The 20208-nt window shown below is 40.5% G+C and overlaps 1 protein-coding gene and 1 long non-coding RNA gene across 2 annotated transcripts in view; both read left to right on the plus strand.

The window, feature by feature from the left end:
- The window catches only part of LOC101007196 (zinc finger protein 506), a 504157-nt gene that overhangs the window by 14340 nt on the left and 469609 nt on the right, over window positions 1-20208 (plus strand).
- On the plus strand, window positions 5708-18830 carry LOC110741844. Its single transcript, XR_002518806.2, has 3 exons — window positions 5708-5741; window positions 8529-8594; window positions 18116-18830. It is a non-coding gene; the product is annotated as an uncharacterized LOC110741844 (long non-coding RNA).

Here is a 20208-nt window from a genome sequence, read left to right on the forward strand (position 1 = left end):
TATTAGAGATTCTTTATTGGACATTCTTTATGACCTTTTTTATAAAAGAGTAAGGACATTAAAATGTAAGATGCATGATGAAAATATAAGTGGAGAGGCTCATTGTAGTTAACCTGAATTAAGCAATGTTTAAGGTAGGTGTTCAGAGTAATACTTTTCTACATTATACTGAGAGAAATAAATTATAAATTATAGTTAATCAATTATTGTATTATTTTACTAATTTTACTGTTATGTAATAAAATGTAATATATTTTAAAATTGTTAGATTATGTGTGAACTTAATTTATATTTTATTTATTTATTTATTTAACTTTTCTCTTGAGACGGAGTCTTGCTCTGTCACCCAGGCTGGAGTGCAGCAGCATGATCTCAGCACAATGACTGCAACCTCTGCCTCCCAAGTTCAAGAAATCCTCCTGCCTTAGCCTGCCTCCCGAGTAGTGGGGACTACAGGTGCGCGACACCACTCCCGGCTAATTTTTGTATTTTTAGTAGTCACAGGGTTTGCTCATATTGGTCAGGCTAGTCTCGAACTCCTAAGCTCAAGTGATCCACCCACCTCGGCCTCCCAAAGTGTTGAGATTACAGGTGTGAGCCAGTATGCCCGGCCTAATTTTATTTTTTACCATCTTAAAACTATTGTGCATTTAATGAAGCATTATTATGCCACTAACTTTAACCTATCCCACTATACTCAATGGTGTAAGTAAAAGATGAAAGAAGTATACTATTTGGCATATGGTGGACTACCATCACTAGTAATCACTTTGCCAGTAGCTTTAAACTGCAAATGAATTGAAGAATATTGTTCCCATTAGTTAAATTTTTAATCTTTTTTCGTAATTTATTATTACTATTTTTGAGTATATAGTATGTGTATATATGTCTTATAGAGCATATTTTGATTCAGGCATATAATATGTAGTAATTAGGGTAAATAAGGTATCCATCACCTCTAGTATTTATCCTTTCTATTCCAAACAGTGTAATTATACACTTTTAGTTATTTTAAAATATCCAATTAAATTGTAATTGACAACAGGGTTATTTTTATGGTCATAATAAAAATTATACAGATATATAAATAGAATATGGGCTGGGCACAGTGGCTCATGCCTGTAATCCTAGCACATTGGTAGGCCAAGTCGGGCACATCATGAGGTCAGGAGTTCAAGACCAGCCTGACCAACATTGTGAAACTCTCTCTCTACTAAAACTACATAAATTAGTTGGGCATGGTGGTGCACCTTTAGCTACTCAGGAGCCTGAGGCAGGAGAATGGCTTGAACCTGGGAGGTGGAGTTGCAGTGAGCTGAGATAGCACCACTGCACTCCAGCCTGGGTGACAAAGGGACACTTCATCTCAAAAAAAAAAAAAAAGAAGCCGGGCGCGGTGGCTCACACCTGTAATCCCAGCACTTTGGGAGGCTGAGGCAGGTGAATCACAAGGTCAGGAGATTAAGACCATCCTGACTAACATGGTGAAACCCTGTCTCTACTAAAAATACAAAAAATTACCTGGGCGTGGTGGTGGGCGCCTGTAGTCCCAGCTACTTGGGAGGCTGAGGCAGGAGAATGGCATGATCCCGGGAGGTGGAGGTTGCAGTGAGCCAAGATCGTGCCACTGCACTCCAGCCAGGGCAACAGAGCAAGACTCCATCTCAAAAAAAAACGGCCATGTGCAGTGGCTTACGCCTGTTATCCCAGCAATTTCGGAGACTAAAGCAGGTGGATTGCCTGAGTTCAGGAGTTCAAGACCAGCCTGGCCAACATGGTGAAACCCTGTCTCTACTAAAAATAGAAAAATTAGCCAGGCATAGTGGCGCACACCTGGAGGCTGAGGCAGGAGAATCACTTGAACCTGGGAGGTGGAGGTTGCAGTGAGCTGAGACTGCAGTGCTGCACTCCAGCCTGGGTGACAGAGTGAGATTCCTCAAAAGAAAAAAATATATATATATAATTTTTACATTTCTGAGTCCTGAAAAATTATTAATAAATATTTGTTATATAGTTTTCTTTGAACATGTGGTCTCTTTGCTTGCAAACATAGAGACTTTTAGTTTTAATTTTCTTTTTTTTTTTTTTTTTTGAGATGGAGTCTGGCTCTGTCGCCCAGGCTGGAGTACAGTGGCTGGATCTCAGCTCACTGCAAGCTCCGCCTCCCGGGTTTACGCCATTCTCCTGCCTCAGCCTCCCGAGTAGCTGGGACTACAGGCACCCGCCACCTCGCCCTGCTAGTTTTTTGTATTTTTTTAGTAGAGACGGGGTTTCACCGTGTTCGCCAGGATGGTCTCGATCTCCTGACCTCGTGATCCGCCCGTCTCGGCCTCCCAAAGTGCTGGGATTACAGGCTTGAGCCACCGCGCCCGGCCTAGTTTTAATTTTCATAGAGTGAAATATACACATACTCCTCTGAAGATAAACCTTAGGTGTAAGAAATCATGAAGTGTGTTTGGTGAGTATGCATTCGTACATATTTTCAGAAGAAAAGCATAATTATTGGAAAAAAATTTTAATTAGGTGACTAATGGAAAATTAAACACCTTGAATATGCTGAAAGCAAATTTATACTTTCTGCTTTGTATTGAATTTATTAATGTAAAATGTTATGGCTTATGGCTTGGATTCTCCCCAGAATAAAACACAGGCAACTTTGTCTCCACAAATAACACTCTTGAGTACAACAATAAAAGCCCTCTTCAAACACACACAAAAAATTATTTTTAACGCTTATTTTAATAAAAATTAAACCAAAATTGAATAATTGGATATATTTTCATTGTTCTATTTGTGTGTGAATGTATAAAATGGCACATAAAGGAAAAATAATTTAAGCCAGAAAAAAGAGGTTAGTAAATATTTGTAATGAATAAAACTGGAAAGTAGTTCATTATTATTTGCAGATGACATTTTTGTTTATGTAGATAACAAAACAGTAGAAAGACTTTTTAAATTTTATTCAGGTGGGTAGGCAACATTCTAAGATAATACCCTGGATTCCCAGTCTGTTGCACACCTACTGTGTAATACTTTCCTCTTGAGTGTAGAAACATGTGTGACTGTGGTGGGAAATCACTCATGAAATTAGGTTACTCATGTGTTGACTTTGTGTTTACCAAAATGGTAAATGTGTTTACCAAAATGGAGATTATCCTGATTGTGCTAAACTTGTGGGCCATGTTGTAAGCTGCTCATGGTGGCCACATGAAGGAAACATGTTTGTATATTGTCATCATTTCTACCTTCCGCATGTTGCTTCCAGTAGGGAGAGTATGGCAGAGGGAAGAAAAGGGAATCTCATTCATGCAAGAAATAATCACCTGTCACCTGGGATAGCTTAAGAAAAACAGGAGACCACAACAGGCCCACATTAATGAAAAAGGTAACCCGGGTAAAAGTGCCCACTGTCATTATGGAACAACATTTAGTAAGCTGTAGTAAATGATCAGCTTCTGGGACACCAATAGTCTACCAACAAGGTTGAACTCATTCTAATTCAATCAGCATGTCTGCACCATTCTGGTGACCCGGGTTTACACTACTCATTACAGAAATACCATGAAGACCAGTGGGTAATGTCCTAGAACTGAACTTACTTCAAATCATACCTAATTGTTTTCACATTTGAAAAACCTTAAACACAATGAATTCATAAACAATTCTAATTATAAATGATTTTACTACACTGTAATAAACTGTAAACAATATGAATATTTCTTGAATGCATAATTAGTTATGTAGACAGTGTGAAAAAAAAATTAAACTCGCCAGGCACCGTGGCTCATGCATGTAATCTCAGCACTTTGGGAGGCCAAAGTGGGCAAATCATGAGGTCAAGTGTTCGAGACCAGCCTGACCAACATGGTGAAATCCCGTCTCTACTAAAAATACAAAAATTGGCCAGGCGCGGTGGCTCACACCTCTAATCCCAGCACTTTAGGAGGCCGAGATGGGCGGATCATGAGGTCAGGAGATCGAGACCATCCTGGCTAACACGGTGAAACCCCGTCTCTACTAAAAAATACAAAAAACTAGCCGGGCGAGGTGGCGGGCGCCTGTAGTCCCAGCTACTCGGGAGGCTGAGGCAGGAGAATGGCGTGAACCCGGGAGGCGGAGCTTGCAGTGAGCCGAGATCGCGCCACTGCACTCCAGCCTGGGAGACAGAGCGAGACTCGGTCTCAAAAAAAAAAAAAAAAAAAAAAAAAAATCACCTTTAACCTACTCTTCTTTGGCAGTCTTTTATATACATATAGATACAGATATAAGATAGGTGGCTAGAGAAACATATACAGGGAAAATGGGTAACATAGGTATGCCAATGTAATTTCCATTGTTGCTTATGTCCTGTAGGGAAGCCTCAGAATAAGTAGGTCAGAGGTCGTTTTCCTTCCCAACTTCTATAGCCCAGCTGAGTTTAATGAGCCACTTAGACCATCTTAGATGGCTATAAGTCAATTAGCTAAACTAGAAAAGTGAAGACATCCAGGCAGGACCCAAATGGCAAATGTGAATCACATAGGCATACAGTGAGAAGGGAAGCAGGGCCCTGAAATGCTAAGCTGGAACTAGAGTCTTACATGGCTTTACCAAAAACATACTTCCCAGGCCATGCACCCATATGTGAAGCTTTGTTGATGTTTAAACACAACATTGTATGGCTGTGTTCCATTCTGAGATGGTATGGATCCATATAGGTGAAAGTAAGTTTATATCTGCATCCTCAGTGTAGGCTGGGGAATTTAAAATGTTTGTTGATTAATATGTTTTGTATACATAAATACCTACACAGGCGAAGTCATATAATTCTATATGTGTGTGTTTTTCTGTCTACCCATGACTATCTATATACAGATCTAACTATCATTTTTTCCATACGCAGAAAGAATAAAGATATAAGAGGTCAAAGGAGAAATGGGTGTTGGTACTAATAGCAAGTTAAAGAAAAACTTCAATAAATGCAAAATCTTATTTGCCCTTTAAATTCCATCCATAAGAGTACACAAATGGAGGTATGTTCTGACCTTCATCTTGCTGCATTTAATGTTTTCAGAGAAAGAATTGGTTTTTGTTCCTCACATCTGTTAGCAAAAATGCACTAAGGCCATGAGAGTCATTTATTGCCAAGTCAAAAATGTCCTTTTTAATTCCGGTGAACGTGAAAACATAGATAAACTAGCCTCAGCTTGAAGGCCTTAACACAAATTTGCAAATGAAAAATTACTCTTTTTTTTTTCTTTTTTTTTTTTTTTTTTTGAGACGGAGTCTCGCTCTTTCGCCCAGGCTGGAGTGCAGTGGCTGGATCTCAGCTCACTGCAAGCTCCGCCTCCCGGGTTTACGCCATTCTCCTGCCTCAGCCTCTCGAGTAGCTGGGACTACAGGCGCCCGCCCCCTCGCCCAGCTAGTTTTTTTTGTATTTTTCAGTAGAGACGGGGTTTCACCGTGTTCGCCAGGATGGTCTCGATCTCCTGACCTCGTGATCCACCCGTCTCGGCCTCCCAAAGTGCTAGGATTACAGGCTTGAGCCACCGCGCCCGGCCGAGAAATAATTCTTTTTAAAGCTTCCCTCAAATTTAGGGCTTTTATTTTCAAATACGTGACACAGAAATAGAATGTGTTTTTTTGTTTGTTTTTTTGTTTTTTTTCAGATGGAGCTGGGTGTGGTGGTGGGTTCCTGTAATCCCAGATACTCAGGAGGCTGAGGCAGGAGAATGACTTGAACCAGGGAGGCGGAGGTTGCGGTGAGCAGCGATGGAGCCATTGCACTCCAACCTGGGTGACAGAGTGAGACTCCATCAAAAAAACAAAACAAAACAAAAAACTCACAAATGAAAAGTAAATCATACTCATACTCCTCAAGATAGATGAATACAATTTCATCAGGCAAATTTAATAAGCCAATGAGCTCAAGTTAGGTGTTTTCAAATAGCAAATTAGCTGAGCCCAGGAGAATCGCATTAGCCAAATAGCTCAGCCCAGGTGATTCCATTTACCCAATCAGCTCAACCTAGGCAATTCCAATCAGTAAATTTCCTCAGCCCAGGTGATTACATTTTGCCAATTGACTCAACCCACGTGATTCCAATCAGTAACTTAGCTCAGCCCAGGTGATTTCAAACAGCCAATTAGTTCAGCCTTAACAATTTCAGTCAGTCACTGAGATTAGCCCCGGTGAATCTAATTTGCCAATTAACTCAGCCTCGATTATTCTAAACAGAAAGCTCAGCTCATGTGATTTTAGTCAGGAAATCAGCTAGGTTCTAGCGAGTCCAGTCAGCCAGTTAGTTGAAACTCTGTGTTTCCAATCAGTCAATTAGCTCAGTTTAGAAGTATCTAATTAACCAATTAGCTAAAGTTAGTTGATTCCAATAAGGCAATTAGTTCTGCCCAGGTGGATCGAATCAGCCAATAATCTAAATAGTGACTGTAGATTCATTAAGTCAGAATGGTGGATGTAAAAAGCACTTTTCTACACTGAGAAGAAAAGCAGGGTCCAGACATACTAATATCTGGAGTGCAGTGGCACAATGATCTCGGCTCATTGCAACCTCCACCTTCCAGGTTCAAGCGATTCTCCTCCCTCAGTCTCCCGAGTAGCTGGGACTACAGGCGCCTGCCACTATGCCCGGCTAATTTTTATACTTTTAGTAGAGACGGGGTATTACCGTGTTGGCCACGCTGGTTTGGAATCCCTGACCTTGGGTGATCAGCCCACCTCAGCCTTCCAAAGTGCTGGGATTACAAGCGTGAGCCACCATGCCCGGCCGGAAACTTTCTTCTGTAGATTTAGAAACAGATATAAGACATATATGTAGGAAAACACATATAAAAACTAAGGTTTATATACATATGTCTAATTAATGTCTATTTATGAATATGTCTTGGGAAAAAAAGCCCCAAAAGAAAAGTATGTAAGAGGTCATTACCTTACTCAATCTCCTCAAGACACGGTCAATGAACTCAGCCCATGTGATTCTAGTCAGCCAGTTAGCTCAGCCCAGGTGATTCCAATCAGCCAGTTAAATGAGCCCAAGTGATATCAATTAGTCAATCATATCAGTAAAGGTGAATCCAATTAGCCAATTAGATTAGCCCAAGGTGATTCCAATTTGCCAATTAAATGAGCCCAAGTGATACCAATTAGCCAATTATATCAGTAAAGGTGAATCTAGCCAATTAGATTAACCCAAGATGATTCCAATCAGCCAACTTTCTTAGCCTAGGTAGATCCAATCAAACAATTATCTAAATAGTGACTACAGGTTTATCAAAGCAGGCCCAAACTAGTGGGTGTGAAGAGCACATACATACACTGAGAAGGAATGCAGGGCCCTAAAGTGCAAACCTGAACAGCATAAATAACATGGCTTTGCTGTCAGCTTATTTCTGAAGCCTATGCTACTGAAGGTGAAGGGTTTTTTTTATGTTTATATAAACAATATTGTATGGCTATGTTCCATTCTGAAATGCTACTGAGCAAAAGAGATTGAAAGTAATTATGTATCTGTATAATTTGTATATGCCAAGTGATTAAAAATGGTCTATTGGGGAACATTTCTTGTATATATAAATATTTACCTAGACATACTCCTATAATCCTGTATGTAAGTTTTAAAAATTGATTTACCTGGTCAGCTGCAGTGGCTCAGGCCTGTAATCTCAGCACTTTGGGAGGTTGAGGTAGACAGATCATGAGGTCAAGAGTTCGAGACCAGACTCGCCGATATGGTGAAACCCCGTCTCTACTAAAAATACAAAAATTTGCTGGGTGTAGTGGTGCATCCCTGTAGTCCCAGCTACTTGGGAGGGCAAGGCAGGAGAATCACTTGAACCCAGGAGGCAGAGGTTGCGGTGAACTGAGATTACACCACTGCACTCCAGTTTGGGCAACAGAGTGAGACTCCATCCCCCTCCCCTCAAGAAAAGTAACTTCTATGCATGTATAAATATATCTGCCCTGTAAACTAGATCTAGAAGAGTACACTAATAAAGGTATGCTCTGACATACATCCTGCTGCATTTAACATATATAAAGGAAGCATTGGTCTTTATTGCTCACTTCTGGAAAATGAGCATGCACTAATCAATGGAAGTCATCCACTGCCATGTCAAGGTTGATCCATCCCTTCATGTTGAACATATGGCCAGAGGTAAACCAGCCCCAGTCCTAAGGTTCTCACAAATTGTAAAATGTTTATTTTTTTTCTCATCAGGGCTTTCTGTAAGACATGGGATCAACTTCATTTTTATGAGTATGTGATGTAAAAGTACAATTATGTCTTTTCATCTTTGTGACTGAAGTAGTGTCTTTATGGTAATGGAAAGAAAGTCTAGCACTCTTTCTAGAAGATAGGCCATCATAGTGAAAGCAAATATGACTGTACATGATACCAGGCCGCATTTCAACCAGACCATAGTGATCATACACAGAAGTGCCAATGGTGGCTCTTATTAGCTAGCTCAAAACTTCTCTCTTCTTTCTGAGTAAGGATAGTCTTACTGATGTCAGACATTCCTGCTTTTTTCAGCTGGATGGACAGAAGCCCACTAGGCTGATTTACTGAGATTCAGAAATGAAAAGACCTGGGTGCCAGGTAAGAAGGACATTTTCAAATTTACGATAAAAAACAAAAGTGTGGCAAAGTTTTGACTTGGATTTTATAAATCTTCACTGAGATAACTGGCTGATTGGATTTATGTAGCCTGGAAGTAAAGAAAATAGAAATGACCTTTTAACCAACATTACTTCGGTGCCTTTTTTCTATAAATATGGATATAAGATAGGTTGATAGATAAACATATACACAAAGAATGAGTCACATATGTATGTATAGGTCAAGTTTATTTGTGTATATGTCCCACGTAGGACAGAGGTCATCTTCATCTCTACCCCTGCATCCCAGATAAGTTAAATAAGCAAATTAGCTCAGCATGCATGATTGCAAAAAGCCAATTAGGTCAGCTCAGGTAAATATAACCAACTGATTAGCTAAACTGGGAAAGTGTAGACATCAAGCCAGGCTCAAAATGATGGATATGAATAATACAGGCATACTCTGAGAAGAAAAGTAAGGACCTAAAATGCTAAGCTGGACATAAAGCCTTACATCACACTACCAAAATATTACTTCACAGGCTGTGCTCATGAACATGAAGTTTGTTCGTGTTTATACATAATGCTTTATGGCTGTGTTCCAATCTGAGATGGTATAAAGCCATATAGGTGAAAAGTAAGTCTTCATCTGTGTCCTCAGGTTAGGCTGGAAAATTAGAAATGTCTATTGATGAACATCTTTTGTATGCATAAATATTTACATATACAAACTAATATAATCTTGTGTGTGTTTATGTACTTATGTATATCTATATCTACATCTATCTATAATTCTGTTAACATTCATGCAGAATAAAGATGTAGCAAGTCGGCCGGGCGCGGTGGCTCAAGCCTGTAATCCCAGCACTTTGGGAGGCCGAGACGGGCGGATCATGAGGTCAGGAGATCGAGACCATCCTGGCTAACACGGTGAAACCCCGTCTCTATTAAGAAATAGAAAAAACTAGCCGGGCGAGGTGGCGGGCGCCTGTAGTCCCAGCTACTCGGGAGGCTGAGGCCGGAGAATGGCATGAACCCGGGAGGCGGAGCTTGCAGTGAGCTGAGATCCGGCCACTGCACTCCAGCCTGGGTGACAGAGCGAGACTCCGTCTCAAAAAAAAAAAAAGGGCTCCAAAAAAAAAAAAAAGATGTAGCAAGTCAAAGTATAAGTGAGCGGTGGCTCATACCTGTAATCCCAGTACTTTGGGAGGCTGAGGCGGGCAGCTCCTGAGGTCAAAAGATCGAGACCATTGTGGCCAACATGATGAAATTCCATCTCTACTAAAAACACAAAAATCAGTTGGGTGTGGTGGCATGTACCTGTCGTCTTAGCTACTTGGGAGGCTGAGGCAGGAGAATCGCTTGAACCCAGAAGGTGGAGGTTGCAGTGAGCCCAGACTGGGCCACTACATTCCAGACTGGTGACAGAGTGAGACTCCATCAAAAAAAAAAAAAATGGAATAAAGGGCATCCAAATTGGTAAAGAGGAAGTCAAACTGTCACTGCTTGTCAATGATATGATTGTATACCTAGAAAACTCTAAAGACTTATTCAAACAGCTCCTAGATTTGATAAATAAATTTAGTAGAGTTTCAGGATATGAAATCAATGTACACAAATCAATATCACTGTATACACCAAGTGACTGAGCTGAGAATCAAGTCAAGCACTCAACCCCTTTACACCAGCTGCAGAAAAAATATACTTAGGAATATACCTAACCAAAGAGGTGAAAGACCTCTACAAGGAGTATTAGAAAACACTGCTGAAAGAGATCAAAGGTGACACAAACAAATGGAAACACATTCCATGCTCATGGATGTGTAGAGTCAATATTGTGAAAATCATCATAGTGCCGGAAGCAATCTACAAATTTATGCCATTCTTGTCAAAATACCACAATCATTCCTCACAAAACTAGAAAAAAAAATCCTAAAATAAAAGAGCCCGCATAGCCAAAACAAAACTAAGCAAAAAGAACAAATCTAGAGATATCATATTATCTGACTTCAAACTATACTAGAAGACTATAGTTACCAAAGCAGCATGGTACTGGTATAAAAATAGGCAAATAGACAAATGGAACAGAATAGTGAATAAAGAGATAAAGCCAAATACTTTCAGCCAACTGATCTTTAACAAACTAAACAAAAACATGAAGTAGGGAAAAGACATCCTATTCAACAAATACTGCTGAGATAATTGGCAAACCATATGTAGAAGAATAAAACTGTATCTTCATTGCTCACTTTATACAAAAATCAACCCAAAGTGGATCAAAAACTTAAATGTAAAACTTGAAACTATAAAAATTCTACAAGATAACATCGGAAACACTCTTCTAGGCATTGGCTTAGGCAGAGATTTCATGACCAAAAACCCAAAACCAAATACAACAAAAACAAAGATCAATAAATGTGACTTAATTAAACTAAAAAGCTTCTGCACTTTGGGAGGCCGAGGCAGGCGGATCACGAGGTCAGGAGATCAAGACCATCCTGGCTAACATGGTGAAACCCCGTCTCTACTAAAAATACAAAAAAAAAAAAAAAATTAGTCGGGCGTGGTGAAGGGCACCTGTAGTCCCAACTACTCGGGGGGCTGAGGCAAGAGAATGGCGTGAACCTGGGAGGTGGAGCTTGCAGTGAGCCGAGATGGCGCCACTGCACACCAGCTAGGGCGACAGAGTGAGGCTCTGTCTCAAAAAAAGAAAAAAAAAGACTACACATTGGGTACTATGTACACTGCTTGGGATATAGGTGCACTAAAATCTCAGAAATCGCCACTAAAAAAGTTTTTCATGTAATCAGACATCACCTGTAGCTGCAAAGCTGTCGATATAATAATAAAAACAAATCTCCGCCCCCAAAGTCCCATAAGATTAAGTTTATATGCTTTGGCATTTAATTTTTTTAAAAAGGGTCTCTGTCATCCAGGATGGAGTGAAGTGGCTTGATCACAGTTCATTGCACTCTCGATCTCCTGGCCTCAGGCAATTCTCCTACCTCAGCCTCCTGAGTAGCTGGTACTACAGATGCAGCTAACCATGCCGAGCTCATTTTTGTATTTTTTGTAGACATGGGGTTTTGCCATGTTGCCCAGGCTTGCCTCCAATCCCTGGGCTTAAGCAGTCTTTGTGCCTTGGCCTTTCACGATTCTGGGATTACAAGCATGAGCCACCATACCCGACTAGACTCTTATTTTTATATGATATAGAAAAGCTGAACATATTTAGATCTGCTAGTTAACAGAGAATTTGAAAAAAATCTATTAAAAATATAAAATGGTTTTTGTCTACAAATACTGATACCAAACAGTTCAAAATTATTTACTAGAGATTTCACTAAAAATTAGGTTTTTAAGAGTTAATGTAATTTATATATATAATTAAAACTACTGGATCTAAGAAAAACAATTTTGCATAGTGTGCAAACAAAAGCAAAAATATGCTTTCAATGAAGAAAGTTAAAAATATTTTGTCGGCCGGGCGCGGTGGCTCAAGCCTGTAATCCCAGCACTTTGGGAGACCGAGACGGGTGGATCACGAGTTCAGGAGATCGAGACCATCCTGGCTAACACGGTGAAACCCCGTCTCTACTAAAATACAAAAAAAATTAGCCGGGCGAGGTGGCGGGCACCTGTAGTCCCAGCTACTCGGGAGGCTGAGGCAGGAGAATGGCGTGAACCCGGGAGGCGGGGCTTGCAGTGAGCTGAGATCCGGCCATTGCACTCCAGCCTGGGCAACAGAGCCAGACTCCGTCTCAAAAAAAAATAAAAAAATAAAAAAAATAAAAAAAATAAAAAATTTTGTCTTGTTTGAAATTACTTAAAGATTGTCTCAAATTGAGAAAATAAAAAGGACATAGATAAAAATAAAATACAGAAAGTTTAAAAAGTATTTAAAAGAAGCCTGGGCGCGGTGGCTCATCCCTATAATCCCAGCATTTTGGGAGGCCGAGGCGGCGGATCACCTGAGGTCGGGAGTTGGAGACTAGCTTGACCGACATGGAGAAACTCCATCTCTACTGAAAATACAAAATTAGCCAGACATGGTGGCACATGCCTGTAATTCCAGCTACTCGGGAGGCTGAGGCAGGAGAATCACTTGAACCCAGGAGGCAGAGGTTGCAGTGAGGAGAGATTGCACCATTGCTCTCCAGTCTGGGCAACAAAAGCGAAACTCCCTATCAAAAAAGAAAAAAAAAAGTAATTAAAAGAGATTATAAACTATGTATGGAAATCTACAGTGGTCAAAATGATAGATTTGGTGGATTTATTTATAAAGTTTTGTGAAAATTAGCTTTTAATTTTTTAAATTTTTTTATTTTTGATTTTTATTTTTTGAGACAGAGTCTTGCTGTGTCACCCAGGCTGGAGTGCAGTGGCGCAATCTTGGCACACTGCAACCTCCACGTCCTGGGTTCAAGTGATTCTCCTGCTTAGCCTCTCTGGTAGCTGGGACTACAGGTGCCTGCCACCACGCCCGGCTAATTTTCGTAATTTAGTAGGGACAGGATTTTGCATATTGGCCAGGCTGGTCTCGAACTCCTAACCTCAGGTGATCTGCCTGCCTCGACCTTCCAAAGTATTGGGATTACAGGTGTGAGCCACTGTGCCTGGCCAAAACTAGCTTTAGTATTGATAACACACTAATAGAAAAGTAAAAGTTGATTTTCTCTTGGAACAAAAATTTTATGTATTATTACTATAACACAATAACATATTTTTATTCACCTTTTGAATTAATTTAAAAAGAGAGAGAGTAGAGATAGGGCTTTTCTCGTGCTGTCTTTCTTGGGTCATTTGATTGTAAAACTAAATCTCCTGCATCAAACAGTAAACGGTTTTGTTTTTATAAATCTTCTAACAGGCCAGGCACCGTGGCTCATGCCTGAAATCTCAGCACTTTGGGAGGTTGAGGCAGGCGGATCACCTGAGGTCAGGAGTTCGAGATCAGCCTGGCCAACATGCCAAAAGCCCATCTCTACTAAAATACAAAAATTAGCCAGGCACGATGGTGGGCACCTGTAGTCTCAGCTACTCCGGAGGCTGAGGCAGGAGAATTGCTTGAACCTGGGAGGCAGAGGTTTCAGTGAGCCAAGATCACGCCACTGCACTCCAGCCCGGGCGACAGAGGGAGACTCTGTCTCAATAAATAAATAAATAAATAAATAAATAAATAAATAAAATCTTTTACTACTTGCTTTGGCTAAATGAATGATTATTATTTAATAGTGGCCTGTGATCCCATTTTGTTCAAGTATTTTAACCCTTTGACATATTTGGCAGGCTTCCCAAAATTAAAATTCAGCTTAAAAGTTGTGTGTATTTGACCCCTAACATTGGAATGCTACAGTGTTCCAATGCAGCATCCAAAAGAGTGATAAACAGAATTCTTTGATGTGTTAAATTACATGGAAAGCATTGTCAAATTAAAAAGTATGACCTTCAGGAGATCGAGACCATCCTGGCTAACACGGTGAAACCCCGTCTCTACTTAAAATACAGAAAAATTAGCCGGGCGAGGTGGCGGCGCCTGTAGTCCCAGCTACTCGGGAGGCTGAGGCAGGAGAATGGCGCGAACCCGGGAGGCGGAGCTTGCAGTGAGCGGAGATCACGCCACTGTACTCCAGCCTGGGTAACAGAGCGAGACTCCGTCTCAAAAAAAAAAAAAAAAAAAAAAGTATGACCTTTATCAACTTATATTTTAATAAATGTTATGCTATTCATTTCAAAATTATATGAAATCTCTAAAAATCTAATATACCTGAGTATATGCTATTAGTAATACTTATGGTTACTATAATAAATTATCATAGACCACAGGTAAAATCATTTTTTTCATTTGTTTCTTCATAACCATTTGAAGTCATTTCCATAGTTAATGGTTTAATTCTGATGTAGTTTCTAAAAACTTCAAAAGCACATGACATCCTAGAGGAGTGTGTCTTTAAAGAGGTTCATGAAAAGATGAAAAGGGTCCACAGAGTTAAGTACATGCTTCTGATAATTTTAGGATCATATTATTTGGACTGGCCAGGGATTGTGAGAATTCGAATGAAGAGAGAGACTCTTAAAAAACTGTCAGCCCAGGCCAGGGTGCGATGACTCACGCCTGTAACCCCAGCACTTTGATAGGCCGAGGTGGGCAGATCACCTGAGGTTAGGAGTTGGAGACCAGCCTGGCCAACATGAAGAAACCCCCATCTCTACTAAAAATACAAAATTAGCTGGGCATGGTGGCACATGCCTGTATTCCCAGCCACTTGGGAGACTGAGGCAGGAGAATTGCTTGAACCCATGAGGCAGAGGTTGCAGTGAGCCAAGATTGTGCCATTTCCAGCCCGGGCAACAAGAGAGAAACTCCGTCTCAAAAACAAAACAAAACGAAACAAAAAACCAAAACAAGCAAACAAAAAAACCTGTGAGCCCAGACATGACAAAAATTAATTGACCACTACAAAAGTACTCTGCCACATTTTTAAAGTTATATCAGCCAGTACAGAAATGTTTTAGATATGCTTTTTAAATAAACTCTGTGGTCCAAGTCAAATTAACTATGATAACCTCTCAGGAATAGTGGTGTGCACCTAAATTGGGGGAAAGTAACCCAATGTTTAAGAAATGTTTAAGAAGTGTTTACGAAGACATAAACTTAATGTTAAGTGTGGACTCACAGAGAACCTAGGCAGCCACTTGATTTTTCCTGAGTTCTTTTTTTAGAATTAAATTAATTTTTTTTTTTTTGAGATGGAGTTTCACTTTTGTCACCTAGGCTGGAGTGCAATGGCATGATCTCTGCTCACTGCAACCTCTACCTCCCAGGTTCAAGTAATTCCCCTGCCTCAGCCTCCCAAGTAGTTGGGACAACAGGTGGCTACCACCATGCATAATTTTTGTAATTTTAGTAGAAATAGGTTTCACCATGTTGGGCAGACTGGTCTCGGACTCCTGACCTCGTGATCCGCCTTCCTCAGCCTCCCAAAGTGCTGGGATTACAGGTGTGAGCCTCCGTGTTCGGCCCCTATTCCTGAGTTCTTGAAGTTTCCATTATTAAAAACTCTGCATTTCACTACTCATCACAGAAAAGATAAAGTAATTCACATTAAATATAAATTTAGTGTGTGTGTGTGTGTGTGTGTGTGTGGTGACGATTCTAAATTACTACACTAAGTTAAGACCAATTTTTTTTTTGTCAAACTTATAATTCTTAGAAGACAATTAAGTTTATGTATGTTTCTGCTACCTTATAGGCCATTTAAACATTTATACCGAAATTGTCATTTTTTTTTTTTTTTTTGAGACAGAGTCTCACTCTGTGGCCCAGGCTGGAGTGCAGTGGCAAGATCGCGGCTTAATGCAACCTTGACCTCTTGGATTCAAGCAATTCTTCTGCCTCAGTCTCCCAAGTAGCTGGGACTACAGGCACGTACCATCATGCCTAGCTAATTTTTGTATTTTTAGTAGAGACGGGGTTTCACCGTATTAGCCAGGCTGGTCTCGAACTCCTGACCTCGTGATCCACCCGCCTCAGCCTCCCAAAGTGCTGGGATTACAGGCATGAGCCACCTCGCCAGGCTTTTTTTTTTCTTCTTCTTCTTTTTTGAGACTGAGTTTCACTCATGTTGCCCAGGCTGGAGTGCAATGGCGCCATCTTGGCTCACTGCAACCTCTGCCTTCCAGGTTCAAGCAATTGTCCTGCCTCAGCCTCCCATGTAGCTAGGATTACAGGGGGCCGCTACTACGCCCAGGTGATTTTTGTGTTTTTAGTAGAGACGGGATTTTACCATGTTAGTCTGGTCTCGAACTCCTGCCCTCTGGGGATCCTCACACCTCAGTCCCAAAATACTGGGATTACAGACATGAGCAATGGAGAGAAAACTGCACACCTGGCAACCGTCTTTTTTTTTTTTTTTTTTTTTTTTTTTTTGAGGCGGAGTCTCGCTCTGTCGCCCCCAGGCTGGAGTGCAGTGGCGCCATCTCGGCTCACTGCAAGCTCCGCCTCCCGGGTTTACGCCATTCTCCTGCCTCAGCCTCCCGAGTAGCTGGGACTACAGGCGCCGCCACTACGCCCGGCTAATTTTTTGTATTTTTAGTAGAGACGGGGTTTCACTGTGTTAGCCAGGATGGTCTCGATCTCCTGACCTCGTGATCCGCCCGTCTCGGCCTCCCAAAGTGCTGGGATTACAGGCTTGAGCCACCGCGCCCGGCCAACTGTCATTTTTAATGCATGTTTTCTGGTAGTATAAAAGCTTTCTGATGCAAGAAGGATGATGTTTTAACCGTAGCTAAAAGGATACTAAGACTTTTTTTCCCTTATGAAAACTTTCTGAAAAGTTGTCCAATTACAAAGATATTTATTTCACTAGAAAAGTTGTAAAACGGTTAAATAAGGTATTACAGATACAATAGTACTGAGCAAAGCTAACTAAATTCACTAAATTGCTTTTGTAATTGCAATAGATGACAGTCAGATCCACTTAGAGTGGAAAAAATGTGTTGACCTTTACAAAAGGTCATTGGAAGCCTTTTTTTTTTTTTTTTTTTTTGAGACAGTCTGGCTCTGTCGCCCAGGCTGGAGTGCAGTGGCCGATCTCGGCTCACTGCAAGCTCCACCTCCCGGGTCCACACCATTCTCCTGCCTCAGCCTCCCAAGTAGCTGGGACCACAGGCCCCTGCCACCTCACCCAGCTAGATTTTTTGCATTTTTTAATGAGACGGGGTTTCACTGTGTTAGCCAGGATGGTGTCGATCTCCCGACCTCGTGATCCAGCCGTCTCGTCCTCCCAAAGTGCTGGGATTACAGACTTCAACCACTGCGCCCGGCTTTTTTTTTTTTTTTTTTTTTTTAAACTAAAGTTGTGCTAAATAAAAGAATGTATCTAGTTTACTTACTGGATAAACAGAGAAGTATCTGTGCAGTTGCTAGTATTTGTAGTTGCACATGGAGAAATACTTCAAGTATTACAGAGATTCCGTTGTAGGAAATTAATGAACTGACTGCTTGGTTGAAATGAGTAGACCATTTAACAAGTTAATTATTTGATCTATTTAATCTTAGTTGGTTGGTTCATGGGGTCCTTGGTTAGAAAGCATACTTCAGGCCTGCAGCGGTGGCTCACACATGTAATCCCAGCACTTCGGGAAGCCGAGGCAGGATCACCAGTCAGAAATTCGAGACGTGCCTGGCCAACATGCTGAAACCCTGTCTCTACTAAAAATACAAAAATTAGCCGGGGATGGTGACACATGCCTGAAATCCCAGCTACTTGGGAGGCTGAGGCAGGAGAATCACTTGAACCCAGGAGGCAGAGGTTGCAGTGAGCTGAGATCGTGCCATTGCACTCCAGCCTGGGTGACAAGAGTGAGATTTCTTCTCAAAAGAAACAAAAAAAAAGCATACTTCTAGCTCTTGACATTATTTTCCTGATAGTCAAAATAATAGTCTCCCTACTGCACTCTATTGTCTCAAAAGTTATAAATCTTTGCATGCAGTCATCTCATGTGGTCTGTCTTTAACAGGAATGATGAAAACTTGAAGATGTATGTGACCATGAGAACACCATAACCTATGAATGACCGGATAAGAACGGAAACCTAAAATAATGGAAACTGAGAGTGACACTAAGACCCTAAGTTTTGGTGACACTCTGACCTATGTGAAAACTTAATCAAAAGGGGGAAATATTTTAAACAAAATTATTCGAGGCCATCATTCTGGACTGAGCTTGTTCGCTAGGCCCAAACAGACCAAACCAAAGCAAACCAAAATGGAGTCATTCATGCTAAATGTGACATAGTCAAACTGCAAATTTAAAGAAATAGGTAGATTCTAAAACTGGCCACGTCTTGTTTTTCTTTGGTAAAAAGCAGATTTCGATACAAGGAGGTTTCTTCTACTGTAATCATTTTTAAAAATAATAAACTGAAGTACTTGTTTTCACTTTGTAAAACCCACAGTTCTGCTATTTTATAGTGGAATTTGAGACTAAATAAGTACATTTGTAATGGTGACAAAGTAATATCACTGTCTAAAGTTTTGGTTTATTTCTTGAAATTGAGGAGATAACCAAAAGGGAGATAGTGCTAAATTAATTATAGCCTAAAGCTGACCCCTTTTAGGTTTAATTTTCGTTAATAGGGTTTTCTGTACATAGTAAATGAAAACCTAGCTGAATATGTACATAGATTGTAACCTATTCTTGTACCAACCACTGTGTTTTTCACAATAAAAGAACATCGGGCTGGGCGCGGTGGCTCAAGCCTGTAATCCCAGCACTTTGGGAGGCCGAGACGGGTGGATCACGAGGTCAGGAGATCGAGACCATCCTGGCTAACACGGTGAAACCCCATCTCTACTAAGAAATACAAAAAACTAGCCGGGCAAGGTGGCGGGCGCCTGTAGTCCCAGCTACTCGGGAGGCTGAGGCAGGAGAATGGCGTGAACCCAGGAGGCGGAGCTTGCAGTGAGCTGAGATCCGGCCACTGCACTCCAGCCTGGGCAAGAGAGCGAGACTCCGTCTCAAAAAAAAAAAAAAAAAAAGAACATCGAATGATCAAACGGTATTCAAATAAGACAAATCCCAAGCTGTAATAAATCTGGCTGTTTCTGTACCTCACTTGTATTTTCTGTATGTCACTTTGCTTTCTCTGTACATAAATCTTTTTTACCTTGTGGCTGTGCTGGGGTCTGTCTGAGGCTACTAGGGACCCACAGGCTGCTTAATTTGCAAATTATTCTTTGCTCAATTAAACTATGTTAAATTTAATTTCTCTGAAGTTTTTTTTCTTTTAAAAGTCTTCAAATGTTTGGTATGATAAAAAAAAATAAGTGATGTGTTGTTAGGCTTTGATTACCTAAAATAAGTTATGTTTTCCAAATTATTCCATATCAGCTATGTCAGCTACTTTTTCCAAGTTTTTCTAGGTTTTTTCAAAATGCTTTTGCAATTTCTTTTTTGTTTTTGTTTTGTTTTGTTTGAGACAAACAAACAAAACACTCTGTCTCAATCTGTCACCCAGGCTGGAGTGCAGTGGTGTAATCAATTATGGCTTAATACAGCCTCCACCTTCCAGGTTTAAACAATACTATCCTAGACGCCTGAGTATCATCATGCCTGGTTAATCTTTTTAATTTCTTTTTTTTTTTTTTTTAAGTGTGCATAAACATTTTATAAAATAATTTTGTCATTTAACATATTTGGAGATGAGACTTTATACTAGAATTTTACACAAGAGGATAAATATGAATGAAACTTCCTTTCAAAGTCAAATGACAGAAAGCTCAAGCCCTGTGCATTATTTCAAAGTCTGAGAACATTTCTAAATAGTGGAGATGGGACTATAAGAGGAAAACATGAATATTTCAGATGTCTCCCATCTTACAAAGTTATCAACCTGTCAAAGCCACTCCCTATGTGCCAGAAAATGATCTGGCATAAACCAGTCCTCTCAGTGGAGGAGGTCACAGTGACATTTGTATTATTAACATTTTACACTTCTACTTTTCCAAGAATAGAAGCAATATGTTTAATAATTACCCCTGCCTCAAATCCTTAAACTCAGTATCATAGGCACTGAGTATAAGCAAATCTGGGATGTTCTCCAACAGATAT

This window comes from Papio anubis, chromosome 20 (assembly GCF_008728515.1).
Source record: "Papio anubis isolate 15944 chromosome 20, Panubis1.0, whole genome shotgun sequence".
NCBI lineage: Eukaryota > Metazoa > Chordata > Mammalia > Primates > Cercopithecidae > Papio > Papio anubis.